Raw genomic sequence first — 13,661 nt, forward strand, 5'->3', positions numbered from 1 at the left:
GTTTGGAATGATCCACTTGCCAAAAAATGGAGTACTGACAGAACCTGCACCAGAGGGGGAATCCCTGTGGGTTGGCGAATGGGGGACATCAGGTCTGGCTCCAGCTGGGCACACAGTTCCGGTATAGTGGCTCGGTCAAGTCTGTATGTCAGTATGACATGTCTTTCTTCCATTGTCGACAGGTCCACCAGCGGTCTGTACACGGGAACATTCCTCTGTCTCCTCGCAAGTCCCAGCGGACGGTGCCTAGGAAGGACAACATGGAGCACAGAGTGAAGCAACCCACAGGTACGTAACCACAGCTTGCACAGAACACGATTCGCTATGCATTGAATGGCTTGTATGAGTGGCAATGCAAGGCCTAGGCCTGTGGGACGCAGTACAAATTAAGCCATGTGGGCCCTTGAAATGGCGGCTGCCTGACCTGTAAAGTGTGACAATGGGATGTGAGGTCAATGCGCTGGCGTGGCACACCGTGGCGGTAGACGCTCGAAGACCACGGCGCAAAGCAGCATTGGTTAACATCGAACCCTATGGGTCTCAGGAGCCAATGACGATGTGCGCCGGCGGTCGCGGTACGCACCGCCGCGGTACGCACTGCCGCGGGCCTGACCGCCATCTTCTATCTGCTTAATCACTCGAAACCTGATCATCCACAGGAGAGGACCTATACTGCAAGTGCTGCTGTGACCTCGGTCTGGAAGATACAATGGCTGCTGCGACTGGGGAAAGGGCCCCTGCCTTCACATCTGAGGAATTGGAGAAACTTGTTGATGGGGTCCTCCCCCAGTATGCGCTACTCTACGGTCCTCCAGACCAACAGGTAAGTAAACTGGGACCATGCTTTGGGGGCAATGCCTGTGTTGAGTGGGGCGGATGAAAGATGGTGGGGAGGGGAGCGAATGAGGCATGCATCGCACAACAGATGAGAGCATGTGCCATATGGCAAGGTTGGGGAGAGGGGGCCACTCACATCGACCATGCAGAAAATGATGATTTTTTTTTCCCACCCTGTCCATGTCACATAGGTCAGCGCCCATCAGAAGATCGACATTTGGCGGGCCATCGCCAAGGACGTCAGGACCCTGGGGGTCCACAACAGACGGGGCACCCACTGCCACAAGAGGTGGGAGGACATCCGCTGCGGGAGCAGGAAGACCGCGGAGGCTCTGCTGGGGATGGCCTCCCAACGTAGGAGGGGTGGCTCCCGTCAATTGACCCCCCTGATGTCCCGGATCCTGGCGGTGGCCTACCCCGATTTGGATGGGCGCGTGAGGACATCACAGCAGACACAAGGGGGTGAGTACCAGCACATTCTGCTATGTTAGCGCACAGTGGAGGTGTCTGGGTGGGGGAGGAGGGCTGTGGGTATCTCTAGGCCAGGGCGACTTCTGTAGGCTGGTCCCCTCCGTAAGGCATGGCCCTGTGCCCCCGCCCCCCCACCTCTGTAGGGTGCTAAGTACAGCTATCCATGGCCCTGGGTCACCTATGTGGGCAGTTGTCGTCCATAGGCTTGTAGGCCAAGTCACAATAATTGAGTAGTGTACACCGAGTGCGCGGTGTAGTGCAGGGGGCTTCTGTGTCTGTCCTCTCTGCCAACGGTGTCGCCAATGCATGCACTCAACATGTCATTTTTTCTCCCCCCCCTTTTTTGTGGTCTTCCTGTTCATGTGTGCATTAGCATCATCAGGCGGAGGAGAGGTGGCATCGGAGCATGAGGGAGCTGCATCTCACATGGCCCCGGAGGGCCATGCAACCGACTCCGAGTTCACCAGTGAGACGGAGGGCGAGGGGAGCTCCACAACAGGGACCCGTGGAGACGTCAGCGACACAGACACGTCCTCGGAAGGGAGCTCCCTTGTGGTGGCGGCAACATCCGTGCCCACCGCTACAACAGGTACAGCCGCCACCCCGCGCACCAGCTCTGCCCTCCAAGCAGCCCCTCAGCGTTCGCCCCATGCCCGCTCGGCCAGGAAGGCGGGCATCTCCTTCGCCCCAGGCACCTCAGGCCCTGCCCCAGTTACCCCTGCTGCCCTCAGTGAGGAGATCATTGACCTCCGCCAGACGCTCATTGTTGGGCAGTCTACCCTTCTGAATGCCATCCAGGGTGTAGAAAGGGAGGTGCACCGGAGCAATGCATACCTGGAGGGCATTCATTCGGGTCAGGCTGCCCATCAGCGATCGTTCAACGCTCTGGCCTCAGCACTGACGGCAACCATTGTCCCTGTCTCCTGCCTCCCCCCTCCAATTTCCTCATCCCAGTCCCACTCCCCTGTTCCTCTGCCTATCCCAGCCACACCTACAGACCAGCCTGCACACACATCAACACCCAAGGGCAGCTCATCCAGACATAAGCACCACAGATCACACATGCAACATCCACATACAGACATGCCAACAGCCACTGCCTCCTCTGTGTCCCCCTCCTCCTCGTCTCCCTCCTCCCTCCCTGTGACGTCTCCACTCACACCTGCATGCACGCCACCATCAGCCAGTACGTCCATCACCAGCACACCCACCAGAACACTCTGCACACGTGCAGTCACCACCCCCGCTGCCATTTACACGTCCCCTGTGTCCTCTCCCAGTGTGTCTGTCACCCCCTCTTCCACACCACACAAACGCAGGCAGCCACCCACCCAACAGCCATCCACCTCACGACAGCCTCCGTCACAAGCACCTGCACCCAAAGACAGCACACTTGACTCTCCTACAACCACATCCTCTTCCTCCACTCCCATACCCACTGCACCTACCCTTCCCACTGCTCCTAAAAAGTTTTTCCTCTCCAAAATTAACCTCTTTGCATCACCTGACCCACCCCCTCCATCTCGTAAGAGTCCAAACAGCACCTCAGCCACCACAAGCCCTGCACCTACAAGGACCATAGTCCAGGGCTATTGGAGTCCACCAGCTTCTAGGGCAGCAACATCAGCCAGCAGCAAGAGGACAGGCAGCCCACCCCCCTGGGAAAAAAACTAAAAAAGGGAAGGGCCGGCGCGAGAGGCCAGAGACGGCAGCCCCCAAAGGCAATACCCTGGCACCGTCACCTGGCACATCCACAAAGGGAGGCAAGGGCCCCAGAGAATTGGCGAAGGAGGGCAAGGGCAGCAGGGCGGATATTTCCGGCAGCAGGCGAGCTGCCAGGAGTGCCCCACCAGCCCCATTTCGGGTGTGAAGGAGGACAACCACGGGCCCAGGACTCCAGCAGAGGAGGGCCCCGCAAGCGAAAGGTCGGATGGCGACTGAGCGGACAATATTGGCCCGATCTGGTTCCCTGGGAACACATGTCAAGCACCGCTGAACAGGGCCCCGCCGTGACAAGCACCGCTGAACAGGGCCCCACCGTGACAGGCACCGCCGAACTGGGCCCGCCGTGACAAGCACCGCTGAACAGGGCCCCGCCGTGACAAGCACCGCTGAACAGGGCCCCGCCGTGACAAGCACTGCTGAACAGGGCCCCGCCGTGACAAGCACCGCCGAACTGGGCCCCGCCGTGGCAAGCACCGCTGAACAGGGCCCTGCCGTGACAAGCACCGCTGAACAGGGCCCCGCCGTGGCAGGCACCACCGAACTGGGCCCCGCCGTGGCAAGCACCGCTCCGCTGGGCCCTTCATCTCAAGCACCGCTCCGCTGGGCCCTTCCTGTCAAGCACCGCTCCGCTGGGCCCTTCATCTCAAGCACCGCTCCGCTGGGCCCTTCATCTCAAGCACCGCTCCGCTGGGCCCTTCATTTCAAGCACCGCTGGCCCATTGGCAGGGCCGGATCTGTGTCGGCCAGGGCTTCACGAAGCACTCTGGGCACCATTCCTCCTCCAGAACCAGTGGAGTCTGTAATCCACTTGATGGACTGTGGCTTTGCACTCCCCAGGATGGTACAGTGGGCAAACCACCCAATGTAGAGACTTGTGAGACTGTGGCTTTGCACTCCCCAGGATGGTACAGTGGGCATGGAGGCCCCTCGTGGATCTGGCGTCGTGGACTGAACTGGCTGAGGTGCCCCCCTTCCCTTCCCCCTGAGGTGCCTGTAGTTTTACTATCTGATGCCCCTGCAGTGTTCTCTCCAATGGCCCACGAACAATGGATGATAGCCAATATGGGCCGGACTTTTGACCTATGTATATATTGTTCATGATGTAATATATTTTATTTATATTTTCATATTTCACTTAACTTCAATTATGCTATAATATACTTCATTTTTAATCATCATTTTATTTTGTCTTTGCATTCTTCCGGGGAGGATGGGGGGTGTCACTCTGACTTGTTGCTCTGCATTGATGTGTGTGTTGTAGTGGGTGAGGGTGGGGGTGGGTGGGTGGCGTATGTGTGTCCCCGTAATTTTTTGCCTCCCCTGTGTCGTAGGTGCAGTACTCACCGTTGTCTTCTGCGCCGGCGTTCGTGCTCCTGGTAGAGGAGCAGGTAGACAATAGCTGGTAGGATGTGTAGTTCGGGTTCCATGCTGTCCAGATTCCTCGTGGGGTGTATGGAGGTGAGCGTTTTCCCGTTCGAAGTCTGTTTCCGCCGTGTTTTATCGAGGGGCTCCCGCCCCGGAAAAGGTGGCGGATTGGTGAGTTGTGATACGGTGGGCGGTACATTGTCTGCCGCCTGTCTGTTGGCGGTGACCGCCGCGCTGCTTGTCTGTACCGCCGTGGCGGTCGGAGTGGTAAAGTGGCGGGCTGTGTTGGCGGTTCCCGCCAGGGTCGGAATTCCATTTTTTTGGCCGCCTGCCTGTTTGCGGGTTGGCCGCCGCTTTAACACCGACCGCCAGGGTTGGAATGACCCCCTTTGTTTGCTTTTTAAAGACTTAAGACACTTTATATCACTTTCCAGTGATATCTCTACAAATTCACATTGCAACTTTATTTCGTTTTGACCTACAATTATCCTGATAAATATTATATATTTTTCTAAACACTGTGTGGTGTATTTTTGTGGTGCTATATGGTGGTATTGTATGATTTATTGCACAAATACTTTACACGTTGCATTCTAAGTTAAGCCTGACTGCTCGTGCCAAGCTACCAGAGGGTGGGCACAGGATAATCTTGGATTGTGTGTGACTTACCCTGACTAGAGTGAGGGCTTTGCTTGGACAGGGGGTAACCTGACTGCCAACCAAATACCCCATTTCTAACATTATGATTAAAGTAGGTATGAAAACTACTTTATGTCTTCAGCGGGATTTGATCACAGGACTGGGGAAAATACTGCTCTTGAATGTGGCGCCTTACACCGCTCAGCCATTCAGGCAGCCCATGGCAGGCCTCTGGAACACGGCTCTGGAGGCTGACTGCCACCTCGCGAAACAGGAAGAGTTCACAATCTTCTCTACTGGACATTTAAGTATGTGCCCAGAGACAGGTTGAGAGGACAGATGCATGTATGTACCAGAGTGAGCTCCAGAGAGACTGATGGGGACATAAGACTGGGGTAGAGTGAGAGATGGAGAAAGAGAAAGGGGCCTATGTCAAATCAGCAGCAGAGAAAATGAAACAAAGGGGCCTCCTGGGATAACCACACACTTCTTCCTCACAAAGAACACACAGAGGGTGTGTGAAATGACATAGGCACAGCAGCCTGGCTAGCTCAGTCGGTAGAGCATGAGACTCTTAATCTCAGGGTTGTGGGCTTGAGCCCCACGTTGGGCGTGATGCTTTTTAAAGGCTTCTCCATTTTCGGGTTTAACATTAACTCTCACCTTTTTCAGATATTTCGCTGAGGCTTAAAACTACACACACACACATCCTGCAGTTTGCCTCACGATTCCCACAGGACTCCACACAACGCAGCACTTCCCGCCCTGGTAGGCGCCGCTGGGAGCGGTCCTAGGCCGAGCCTTTCCTGCGCCCTTTCCTAGCCTGAGCCGCCCGTGCTTACAGCGAGCTCGGAGTACGCTCCGGTCTGTCCTGTCCCCCCCATCCTTTCAAAAAGAGGAGTTTAAGGTCTCATCCCTGCTGGTGTTATGATTAAAGTAGATATGAAAACTACTTTAAGTCAGCAGTGGGATTTGACCACAGGACTGGGGAAGATACTGCTCTTGAATGTGGCGCCTTACACCGCTCGGCCATTCTGGCAGCCTCCGGAACACGGCTCTGGAGGCTGACTGCCACCTCGCGAAACATTGAGAGTTCACACTGTTCTCTACTGGACATTTAAGCATGTGCCCAGAGACAGGTTGAAAGGACAGATGCATGTATGTACAAGAGTGAGCTCCCGAAAGACTGATGTGGACATAAGACTGGGGTAGAGCGAGAGATGGAGAAAGAAAAAGGTGCCTGTGTCGAGTCAGCAGCAGAGAAAAGGAAACAAAGGGGCCTCCTGGGATAACCACACACTACTTCCTCACAAAGAACACACAGAGGGTGTTTGAAATGACATAGGCACAGCAGCCCGGCTAGCTCAGTCGGTAGAGCATGAGACTTTTAATCTCAGGGTCGTGGGTTCGAGCCCCACGTTGGGCGTGATGCTTTTTAAAGGCTTCTCCATTTTCGGGTTTAACATTAACTCTCACCTTTTTCAGATATTTCACTGAGGCTTAAAACTACACACACACACACATCCTGCAGTTTGCCTCACGATTCCCACAGGACTCCACACAACGCAGCACTTCCCGCCCTGGAAGGCGCCGCTGGGAGCGGTCCTAGGCCAAGCCTTTCCTGCGCCCTTTCCTAGCCTGAGCCGCCCGTGCTTACAGCGAGCTCGGAGTCCACTGCGCTCCGTCCTGTCCCCCCCCATCCTTTCAAAAAGAGGATTTTAAGGTCTCATCCCCGCTGGTGTTATGATTAAAGTAGGTATGAAAACTACTTTATGTTGGCAGCGGTATTTGATCACAGGACTGGGGAAGATACTGCTCTTGAATGTGGCCCTGGAGGCTGACTGCCACCTCGCGAAACAGGGAGAGTTCACACTGTTCTCTACTGGACATTTAAGTATGTGCCCAGAGTCAGGTTGAGAGGACATATGCATGTATGTACCAAAGTGAGCTCCAGAGAGACTGATGGGGACATAAGACTGGGATAGAGCGAGAGATGGAGAAATAGAAAGGTGCCTGGGTCGAGTCAGCAGCAGAGAAAATGAAACAAAGGGGCCTCCTGGGATAACCACACACTACTTCCTCACAAAGAACACACAGAGGGTGTGTGAAATAATATAGGCAAAGCAGCCCGCCTAGCTCAGTCGGTAGAGCATGAGACTCTTAATTTCAGGGTTGTGGGTTTGAGCCCCACGTTGGGTGTGATGCTTTTTAAAGGCTTCTCCATTTTCGGGTTTAACATAAACTCTCACCTTTTTCAGATATTTTGCTGAGGCTTAAAACTACACACACACACACACATCCTGCAGTTTGCCTCACGATTCCCACAGGACTCCACACAACTCAGCACTTCCCGCCCTGGGAGACGCCGCTGGGAGCGGTCCTATGCGAGCCTTTCCTGCGCCCTTTCCTAGCCTGAGCCGCCCGTGCTTACAGCGAGCTCGGAGTCCGCTCCGGTCCGTCCTGTCCCCACCCATCCTTTCAAAAAGAGGAGATTAAAGTCTCATCCCCGCTGGTGTTATGATTAAAGTAGGTATGAAAACTACTTTATGTCAGCAGCAGGATTTGATCACAGGACTGGGGAAGATACTGCTCTTGAATGTGGTGCCTTACACCGCTCAGCCATTCCGGCGACCTGCAGAACATGGCTCTGGAGGCTGACTGCCACCTCGCGACACAGGGAGAGTTCACACTGTTCTCTACTGGACATTTAAGTATGTGCCCAGAGACAGGTTGAGAGGACAGATGCATGTATGTACCAGAGTGAGCTCCAGAGAGACTGATGGGGACATAAGACTGGGGTAGAGCGAGAGATGGAGAAAGAGAAAGGTGCCTGTGTCGAGTCAGCAGCAGAGAAAATGAAACAAAGGGGCCTCCTGGGATAACCACAAACTACTTCCTCGTAAAGAACACACAGAGGGTGTGTGAAATGACAGAGGCACAGCATCCTGGCTAGCTCAGTTGGTAGAGCTTGAGACTCTTAATCTCAGGGTTGTGGGATCGAGCCCCACGTTGGGCGTGATGCTTTTTAAAGGCTTCTCCATTTTTGGGTTGAACATTAACTCTCACCTTTTTCAGATATTTTGCTGAGGCTTAAAACTACACACACACACATCCTGCAGTTTGCTTCACGATTCCCACAGGACTCCACACAACGCAGCACTTCCCGCCCTGGGTGGCGCCGCTGGGAGCGGTCCTAGGCCGAGCCTTTCCTGCGCCCTTTCCTAGCCTGAGCCGCCCGTGCTTACAGCGAGGTCGGAGTCCGCTCCGGTCCGTCCTGTCCACCCCCCATCCTTTCAAAAAGAGGAGTTTAAAGTCTCATCCCCGCTGGTGTTATGATTAAAGTAGGAATTAAAACTACTTTATGTCAGCATCGGGATTTGACCACGGGACTGGTGAAGATACTGCTCTTGAATGTGGCGCCTTACACCGCTCGGCCATTCCGGCAGCCTGCGGAACACGGCTCTGGAGGCTGACTGCCACCTCGCGACACAGGGAGAGTTCACACTGTTCTCTACTGGACATTTAAGTATGTGCCCAGAGACAGGTTGAGAGGACAGATGCATGTATGTACCAGAGTGAGCTCCAGAGAGACTGATGGGGACATAAGACTGGGGTAGAGCGAGAGACGGAGAAAGAGAAAGGTGCCTGGGTCGAGTCAGCAGCAGAGAAAATGAAACAAAGGGGCCTCCTGGGATAACCACACACTACTTCCTCACAAAGAACACACAGAGGGTGTGTGAAATGATATAGGCACAGCAGCCCGCCTAGCTCAGTCGGTAGAGCATGAGACTCTTAATCTCAGGGTCGTGGGTTCGAGCCCCACGTTGGGTGTGATGCTTTTCAAAGGCTTCTCCATTTTCAGGTTTAACATAAACTCTCACCTTTTTCAGATATTTCGCTGAGGCTTAAAACTACACACACACACACACATCCTGCAGTTTGCTTCACGATTCCCACAGGACTCCACACAACGCAGCACTTCCCGCCCTGGGTGGCGCCGCTGGGAGCGGTCCTAGGCCGAGCCTTTCCTGCGCCCTTTCCTAGCCTGAGCCGCCCGTGCTTACAGCGAGCTCGGAGTCCGCTCCGGTCCGTCCTGTCCCCCCCCCCATCCTTTCAAAAAGAGGAGTTTAAAGTCTCATCCCCGCTGGTGTTATGATTAAAGTAGGTATGAAAACTACTTTATGTCAGCAACGGGATTTGACCACAGGACTGGGGAAGATATTGCTCTTGAATGTGGCGCCTTACACCACTCGGCCATTCCGGCAGCCTCCGGAACACGGCTCTGGAGGCTGACTGCCACCTCGCGAAACAGGGAGAGTTCACACTGTTCTCTACTGGACATTTAAGCAATGTGGCGCCTTACACTGCTCGGCCATTCCGGCAGCCTGCGGAACACGGCTCTGGAGGCTGTCTGCCACCTCGCGACACAGGGAGAGTTCACACTGTTCTCTACTGGACATTTAAGTATGTGCCCAGAGACAGGTTGAGAGGACAGATGCATGTATGTACCAGAGTGAGCTCCAGAGAGACTGATGGGGATAGAGCGAGAGATGGAGAAAGAGAAAGGTGCCTATGTCGAGTCAGCAGCAGAGAAAATGAAACAAAGGGGCCTCCTGGGATAACCACACACTACTTCCTCACAAGCAACACACAGAGGGTGTGTGAAATGACATAGGCACAGCAGCCCGGCTAGCTCAGTCGGTAGAGCATGAGACTTTTAATCTCAGGGTCGTGGGTTCGAGCCCCACGTTGGGCGTGATGCTTTTTAAAGGCTTCTCCATTTTCGGGTTTAAAATTAACTCTCACCTTTTTCAGATATTTCACTGAGGCTTAAAACTACACACACACACACATCCTGCAGTTTGCCTCACGATTCCCACAGGACTCCACACAACGCAGCACTTCCCGCCCTGGAAGGCGCCGCTGGGAGCGGTCCTAGGCCAAGCCTTTCCTGCGCCCTTTCCTAGCCTGAGCCGCCCGTGCTTACAGCGAGCTCGGAGTCCACTGCGCTCCGTCCTGTCCCCCCCATCCTTTCAAAAAGAGGATTTTAAGGTCTCATCCCCGCTGGTGTTATGATTAAAGTAGGTATGAAAACTACTTTATGTTGGCAGCGGTATTTGATCACAGGACTGGGGAAGATACTGCTCTTGAATGTGGCCCTGGAGGCTGACTGCCACCTCGCGAAACAGGGAGAGTTCACACTGTTCTCTACTGGACATTTAAGTATGTGCCCAGAGTCAGGTTGAGAGGACATATGCATGTATGTACCAAAGTGAGCTCCAGAGAGACTGATGGGGACATAAGACTGGGATAGAGCGAGAGATGGAGAAATAGAAAGGTGCCTGGGTCGAGTCAGCAGCAGAGAAAATGAAACAAAGGGGCCTCCTGGGATAACCACACACTACTTCCTCACAAAGAACACACAGAGGGTGTGTGAAATAATATAGGCAAAGCAGCCCGCCTAGCTCAGTCGGTAGAGCATGAGACTCTTAATTTCAGGGTTGTGGGTTTGAGCCCCACGTTGGGTGTGATGCTTTTTAAAGGCTTCTCCATTTTCGGGTTTAACATAAACTCTCACCTTTTTCAGATATTTTGCTGAGGCTTAAAACTACACACACACATCCTGCAGTTTGCCTCACGATTCCCACAGGACTCCACACAACTCAGCACTTCCCGCCCTGGGAGCCGCCGCTGGGAGCGGTCCTATGCGAGCCTTTCCTGCGCCCTTTCCTAGCCTGAGCCGCCCGTGCTTACAGCGAGCTCGGAGTCCGCTCCGGTCCGTCCTGTCCCCACCCATCCTTTCAAAAAGAGGAGATTAGAGTCTCATCCCCGCTGGTGTTATGATTAAAGTAGGTATGAAAACTACTTTATGTCAGCAGCAGGATTTGATCACAGGACTGGGGAAGATACTGCTCTTGAATGTGGTGCCTTACACCGCTCGGCCATTCCGCCGACCTGCAGAACATGGCTCTGGAGGCTGACTGCCACCTCGCGACACAGGGAGAGTTCACACTGTTCTCTACTGGACATTTAAGTATGTGCCCAGAGACAGGTTGAGAGGACAGATGCATGTATGTACCAGAGTGAGCTCCAGAGAGACTGATGGGGACATAAGACTGGGGTAGAGCGAGAGATGGAGAAAGAGAAAGGTGCCTGTGTTGAGTCAGCAGCAGAGAAAATGAAACAAAGGGGCCTCCTGGGATAACCACAAACTACTTCCTCGTAAAGAACACACAGAGGGTGTGTGAAATGACAGAGGCACAGCATCCCGGCTAGCTCAGTTGGTAGAGCATGAGACTCTTAATCTCAGGGTTGTGGGATCGAGCCCCACGTTGGGCGTGATGCTTTTTAAAGGCTTCTCCATTTTCGGGTTGAACATTAACTCTCACCTTTTTCAGATATTTTGCTGAGGCTTAAAACTACACACACACACATCCTGCAGTTTGCTTCACGATTCCCACAGGACTCCACACAACGCAGCACTTCCCGCCCTGGGTGGCTCCGCTGGGAGCGGTCCTAGGCCGAGCCTTTCCTGCGCCCTTTCCTAGCCTGAGCCGCCCGTGCTTACAGCGAGCTCGGAGTCCGCTCCGGTCCGTCCTGTCCACCCCCCATCCTTTCAAAAAGAGGAGTTTAAAGTCTCATCCCCGCTGGTGTTATGATTAAAGTAGGTATGAAAACTACTTTATGTCAGCAGCGGGATTTGACCACAGGACTGGGGAAGATATTGCTCTTGAATGTGGCGCCTTACACCGCTCGGCCATTCCGGCAGCCTCCGGAACACGGCTCTGGAGGCTGACTGCCACCTCGCGAAACAGGGAGAGTTCACACTGTTCTCTACTGGACATTTAAGCATGTGCCCAGAGACAGCTTGAAAGGACAGATGCATGTATGTACCTGAGTGAGCTCCCGAAAGACTGATGTGGACATAAGACTGGGGTAGAGCGAGAGATGGAGAAAGAGAAAGGTGCCTGTGTCGAGTCAGCAGCAGAGAAAATGAAACAAAGGGGCCTCCTGGGATAACCACACACTACTTTCTCACAAAGAACACACAGAGGGTGTGTAAAATGACATAAGCACAGCAGGCTGGCTAACTCAGTCGGTAGAGCATGAGACTCTTAATCTCAAGGTCGAGGGTTCGAGCCCCACGTTGGGCGTGATGCCTTTTAAAGGCTTCTCCATTTTCGGGTTTAACATTAAATCTCACCTTTTTCAGATATTTCGCTGAGGCTTAAAACTACACACACACACACATCCTGCAGTTTGCCTCACGATTCCCACATGACTCCACACAACGCAGGACTTCCCGCCCCGGGAGGCGCCCCTGGGAGAGGTCCTAGGCCGAGCCTTTCCTGCGCCCTTTCCTAGCCTGAGCCGCCCGTGCTTACAGCGAGCTCGGAGTCCGCTCCGGTCCGTCCTGTCCCCCCTCCATCCTTTCAAAAAGAGGAGTTTAAGGTCTCATCCCCGCTGGTGTTATGATTAAAGTAGGTATGAAAACTACTTTACGTCGGCAGCGGGATTTGATCATAGGACTGGGGAAAATACTGCTCTTGAATGTGGCGCCTTACACCGCTCGGCAATTCCGGCAGCCTCCAGAACATGGCTCTGGAGGCTGACTGCCACCTCGCGAAACAAGGAGAGTTCACACTGTTCTCTACTGGACATTTAAGTATGTGCCCAGAGACAGGTTGAGAGGACAGATGCATGTATGTAGCAGAGTGAGCTCCAGAGAGACTGATGGGGACATAAGACTGGGGTAGAGCGAGAGATGGGGAAAGAGAAAGGTGCCTGTGTCGAGTCAGCAGCAGAGAAAATGAAACAAAGGGGCCTCCTGGGATAACCACACACTACTTCCTGACAAAGAACACACAGAGGGTGTGTGAAATGACATAAGTACAGCAGCCCGGCTAGCTCAGTTGGTAGAGGATGAGACTCTTAATCTCAGGGTCGTGGGTTCAAGCCCCTCGTTGGGCGTCATGCTTTTTAAAGGCTTCTCCATTTTCGGTTTTAACATTAACTCTCACCTTTTTCAGATATTTCGCTGAGGCTTAAAACTACACACACACACACATCCTGCAGTTTGCCTCACGATTCCCACAGGACTCCACACAACGCAGCACTTCCCGCCCTGGGAGGCGCCGCTGGAAGCGGTTCTAGGCCGAGCCTTTCCTGCGCCCTTTCCTAGCCTGAGCCACCCGTGCTTACAGCGAGCTCGGAGTCCACTCCGGTCCATCCTGTCCCCCCCCATCCTTTCAAAAAGAGGAGTTTAAAGTCTCATCGCTGCTGGTGTTATGATTAAAGTAGGAATGAAAACTACTTTATGTCAGCAGTGGGATTTGATCACAGGACTGGGGAAGATACTGCTCTTGAATGTGGCACCTTACACCGCTCGGCCATTCCAGCAGCCTGCGAAACACGGCTCTGGAGGCTGACTGCCACCTCGCGACACAGGGAAAGTTCACACTGTTCTCTACTGGACATTTAAGTATGTGCCCAGAGACAGGTTGAGAGGACAGATGCATGTATGTACCAGAGTGAGCTCCAGAGAGACTGATGGGGACATAACACTAGGGTAGAGCGAGAGATGGAGAAAGAGAAAGGTGCCTGTGTCGAGTCAGCAGCAGAGA

The 13,661-nt window shown here is 53.8% G+C and overlaps 2 non-coding genes across 2 annotated transcripts; both read left to right on the forward strand.

The window, feature by feature from the left end:
• The first annotated feature begins 6,390 nt into the window (after positions 1-6,390).
• Positions 6,391-6,463, forward strand: TRNAK-UUU (transfer RNA lysine (anticodon UUU)). The gene has a single exon. It is a non-coding gene; the product is annotated as a tRNA-Lys (tRNA).
• A 3,257-nt stretch (positions 6,464-9,720) lies between these two features.
• Positions 9,721-9,793, forward strand: TRNAK-UUU (transfer RNA lysine (anticodon UUU)). Its single transcript has one exon. It is a non-coding gene; the product is annotated as a tRNA-Lys (tRNA).
• Positions 9,794-13,661: the final 3,868 nt, after the last annotated feature.

This window comes from Pleurodeles waltl, chromosome 6 (genome assembly GCF_031143425.1).
Source record: "Pleurodeles waltl isolate 20211129_DDA chromosome 6, aPleWal1.hap1.20221129, whole genome shotgun sequence".
Lineage (NCBI taxonomy): Eukaryota > Metazoa > Chordata > Amphibia > Caudata > Salamandridae > Pleurodeles > Pleurodeles waltl.